This window comes from Rattus norvegicus, chromosome 9 (assembly GCF_021556685.1).
Source record: "Rattus norvegicus strain SHRSP/BbbUtx chromosome 9, alternate assembly SHRSP_T2T, whole genome shotgun sequence".
In the NCBI taxonomy this organism is placed as follows: Eukaryota; Metazoa; Chordata; class Mammalia; order Rodentia; family Muridae; genus Rattus; species Rattus norvegicus.
This window is the reverse complement of record NC_141542.1, coordinates 125,914,271-125,919,202: the sequence shown is the minus strand read 5'-3', so window position 1 is coordinate 125,919,202 and position 4,932 is coordinate 125,914,271. Positions and strand designations below refer to the sequence as shown.

The following is a 4,932-nucleotide window of genomic DNA, read 5'->3' as shown; positions in this document are numbered from 1 at the left end:
CATTGATGAAGACCAAGCTGGTCTCCAACTCTTGGAGATGCAACAACTGAAGGATGCTGTTAGTAACAACTGAGGTAGGCAGGTGTTGCTACCCTGTCTCCCTGTGTGCTACTTTACTGTAATTGCCTAGACCTAGCACTTGGGAGACAGAAGCAGGCAGATCACTGTGAGTTCAAAGCCAGCCTGGTCTACAAAGTGAGTTCCAGGGCAACCAGAGCTATAGAGTGAGACCTGTCTCACTAAATACGAAAAGCAAACCAACGAACAGCCCAGATAACCTCATCCATGGTGGGCTGTGAAATTTGAGGCAACACAAACTTACATTCCTGGGCCATGGGCACTTTATTGTGGTTTCACATTCCGAATATGAAGACTTGGGCACAAAACCTAGATCCTGTATAATTTTATTAATATAAAAAATTGGAGCAAACGAAGACTAAACATATTTTAAGGATGAACAGTCAGGTGGTAAAAGGCAGAAATAAAGTGTAGAGGTAGTTTCCATAAAAGTCAACAAAATAGCTGTTTCTGGTGTGGGCCATATCAGTGTAGGATATGGTAAGGAGGTGTTAGGTGCTGACAGAGTTTTATTCATTATGGACAGAAGCAGCTTCTGTTATCATATTTATATTTGGTGTGATTTTCTGTATACAAATGCATCTCTTTTTAAGCACTTTGTTACATTTTATTTATTTTGTGAGTGTGTGTGTGTTTCCACATGTGTGCACATGCATGGTGTGCAGCATCCCAGGATGCTGGTATGGAGGTCAGAGAGCAACTTGTAGGAGTCAGTTCTTTTCTTCTGCCTGTGGGTCCCAGAGGTTGAACTCAGGTTGACGGGCTTGACTGCAAGTGCCTTAACCCAGGAGCCATCTCAACAGCCCTCAATTGTATTTCTTAATATAAGGTTTATTTTCTAAAAAAAAAAAACAAAATTCTCACCATTAGGGAGGAGGTGTACACAAATTGAAGAGAAATCCAGGCATCAAGGAAGCACTGGGAGGCGGTGGCAGTGATGCAGGAGCATCCCGACGAGAGCACGGCTGGGACCTGAAGAGTGGGGTAGAGCTGAGAGGCTAGGAGAGTGAAGTAGATAGAGCTGAGAGATGGGAGATGACTAAAAAGGAAATGGAGGAGTGAGGGGTCCGGTTGTGGTCATTCGTCTCTAAAGATTGTTCCTGCGATGGCCATCTTGTCGATTTGGCTAAATTAAGAAACATCTAGGAAGGCACCAGACTTGCATGTTGTGTTTATTTCCACATGCAGACAAAACACTCCTACCCATAAAATAAATAAACCTACGGTAGTTGAATCAATAAGCCTAACATCCTAAAATAAATGTGTATCAATTAATAAAGCACACCTCTAGCCTCTCACATCACGGGTGGTGAACCCCTCCTTCACGGAATCATCATACAACAGCATTATCGGGAGATGGTGAAATTAGGAGCTAGGGCCTAGCTGGAGGACGTGAGCTCCCTTGTGTTCTAGGCCCTCACTGTGTCGTCTTGGTTCTTCTTCCTCACCACCGTGCTGTGAACTGTACTGCTCTGCCACGCCCTGTTCACCAGGATGGACAGACACCCATGAAGCCTTGAGCTGAAAGAAGCATTTCCTACTGTGTGCTGTTTCAGTGTCTGTCACTGGTACAACAGAGCTGCTTAACACAGTCTCCAGTAAGTAAATATAAATTAATTAATAAAGCAAGCAGTTATCTGGGCCTAAATGCTCCACAGAATTGTGGGAGAGAAAACAAATTTCAAAGCCATGAGGCTTCAAGGATATATGTCTTTGTCTATGAATGACTATGTATGTCTATGTCTCTCTGTGTGCACATACATATATACACACATGTAAATAACTAACGGTGTTGAGTTTGGCGACTGGAGAATGGGGATAGAGTAATTGAGATACAACTTGTTTAAGGAAAAAAGGCTTTGGGTGGTACGCTGGCCAGTTGTCATCACTGTGACCTCAGAGGGACAATTTAGAGGAGCAAAGATTTTTGCCCCTCACACTTTTTTGGAGGGTTCTACTCGTTATGGTCAAAAGACATGGGAGCTACCACAGAGACAGCCAGAAAGCCAAAAAAAAAAAAAAAAAAAAAAAGACTCAGGAATTGGACAGGGCAAGATATGTATGGATTAAGGATGGGCCCCCAGTGACCTATCTCCCTCAGCCAGGTCTCACTCCTATGCTTTTCCAACAATGCCATAGTGAGATGAATTAGGGAATTCATCCGTCAGAGCTTGCAGCCTTCATGATCTGACTCTGGGAATTTGCTCACAGACACGCCCACCACATGCTCTACTGACTTCACTAATTCATGGAAACCAATGATCAAAATTCACCATCACGGATGTGGAAATAAGTTTACCTGGGACTTTTGAGGTGAGGTGTAGCTCTTGGGTGAGCATTTTCACATGTCACTCTAAAGCCTGGAGAAGTCTAGGCTACATAGAGGTTTGGAAGACATCAGGGTGTATAAACTGTTCACAACTCTTCCCAAGAAGTAGGACATTTCAACCAGCCTTGCCCCAGTAATTCTATAATTGTGGGGAAATAGTTTTCTACAGCCTTTCCATACAATAATGTTACTTATTTACATGCCTGTCTTCCCCCAGTAAGCTGTGAGGCCATAGGAGTCGGGATTATATCTTACCCTTCCTAAGTGTGGTGGTTTGGATGAGAAATGTCCCCTCTAGGCACATGTACCTCAACAAAGAGTCCCTAGAGCACGGTGCTGTTTGGGAAGGCTCTGGAACCATAAGATGTGCAGCCTTCCTGGCTAAGGTAACCCCTGAGGCAGGGATTGAGGGTTTATAGTCTCTCCCTGATTGCTACTTGCTCTCTCTGTCTCCTGCGTGTGTTTGATATGTAGTTTTCCAGCTGCTGCTGCTGCTGCTGCTGCTGCTGCTGCTGCTGCTGCTGCTGCTGCTATGTTGTCCGTTACAGATCTGACATCTGGCCTTCTCCTCTGAAGCTGTGAGCTGAAATAAACGAAGATCTTCCTTAAGTTGCTTTGGTCACAGTATTTTAACACAACAACAACCAAGTAAAACCCTAACTCACTAATAATGTATACACATGCATCAGGCGATTAGAGAAACAAATGCGTAAATGAATGACTGAGCCTTAGACAGAAAAACAAAACATTAAAAAAACAAAACATTAAAATGCAAAAACCATGATGTTTATGCTAAGATCTTATTGGAAGGATTTTTTTTAAGTATTTTTTTAAAATTCTATGCACGTGGGTTTGGGATGGAGGTATTAAAACCCTGTACATGTGCCCCTGAGGAAGCCAGAGGCTTCAGAGCCCTCTGGAACTGCAGTTACACTGATCTGAGCCACGTAACGTCGGTGCTGGGAACCGAACTCAGGTCTTCTGCAAGAGCAGCCCTTGCTCTTCCTGCCGAGTCATCTCTCCCGCCCCTCGAGCAAGGGTCTCTTTTTATTAGACTAAAACTGGACAACAGTTCAGTACGTGAGAAACATAAAACCGAAAGGAATGCTGTCTATAAATATATTTCTCATTCTTCATCAGGACTTACTTCTGTCTACAGGCTATTTCTAATTACATAAATTTATCTTCGTGGTGTTTGGACTAGGGGAGTTTTATGGCTTGAGTAGCTAATAAAAGAAACAGAAAGGAACAGACAATGGCTTGAAATCTGAGACCTTCAAAGTTTAGTGGATCTTTTTCATTTTTAACCCTCTCAGTAAGGAATCTCATATAATTTAGTTAAATAGCTTTGGGAACCTCTTTGACTATCTTAGGAAGTTAAGAAAAAATCCTCTAAAACCTTTGATTTTTATAGTAGTGTACTTTATTTAATCCAATAAGGCATAATTAATTTATTTAAACTTCAGAAGAGTCAGTGGAAGGACTTGAATGCTCTGTCCATAGGCTACCCTATAATTTAGTTTCCCAGCCTTCCGGTGAGTGAAGAAAACAGCTGTGTTTACCCGTTCGTGGCTGACAAGATCCATTTGTTGGTACTGCGCTATTAAAGTTGCTTTTACAAATGCAAAATCTGGCGGTAACGTAACTTCAAATTATCTCATGTGCCTGAACGGATCTTTGAAGGGAACCCTGCCAGTTTTGAAAGGCTACTGAAGGCTCTAAAATATTCATGAAACAAGAAGTCTGCCAGGAGCTTCAAGAGTCCAACTGTTTCCTCAAATTACCAACAGACAAAATACTTGAAGAACGTTCACAAAGTGACAAAGTCGCTTACATACCTTGGCTGACATCTGAACGGCTGAAATTAAATTGAGACCGAAGGTTAGAAGGTTAGGAGTACACGTCTTCCTAATGTCTCTCCACAACAAACAAAATTGTGACTAGTCCTGTGGTCCCTGACACTGTACAGCTAGCCAGACCATTGACCAGAGGATTCTAAAGACACCTTTAAAAATAACCTAATTTATAAAAGCACCCAGCTTCTGAATCACATGGCCATTCAACACACAAAGGTTAAGTGCCTGTTGTGGTTGCTAATGTAACTGTTGCCATGTGTAGACTTTTTAAAGTCAGGAACCTGGAAGGCCTCCTGGGCAGTTGTCTTACTGTCCACAATGTAACTTGTAACTCCTCCCCATCTTCCCGTCCCAAACTACTCTCCCGTTTGTGCTTCCTGATCTCCCTATATGTGCTCTAGATTTATTTTTAAGTGTGTGTGTATGTGTGTGTTTGTGTGTGTATGTGTGTGTGTGTGTTTGTGTATGTGTGTGTATTGTATGTGTTTGTGTGTGTGTGTGTGTGTGTGTGTGTGTGTGTGTGTGTGTGTGTGTGTGTGTGTGTGTGTGCCTGCAGAGGCCAGAAGAGAGTATCTGAGCCCACAGAGCTGGAGTTACGGATGGTTCAGAACAGTCAGACACTGGTGCTGTGTGGTGAGCTCCAGTCCCCTGGAAAAGCAGCAAGCACTT

The 4,932-nt window shown here is 42.9% G+C and overlaps 1 long non-coding RNA gene across 1 annotated transcript; it reads right to left on the bottom strand.

The window, feature by feature from the left end:
• Positions 1–328: 328 nt before the first annotated feature.
• Positions 329–4,556, bottom strand: LOC148003906 (uncharacterized). The gene is made up of 3 exons (XR_015629991.1): positions 4,246–4,556; positions 2,663–2,990; positions 329–916 (listed from the first exon to the last, which is right to left on the bottom strand). It is a non-coding gene; the product is annotated as an uncharacterized LOC148003906 (long non-coding RNA).
• Positions 4,557–4,932: the final 376 nt, after the last annotated feature.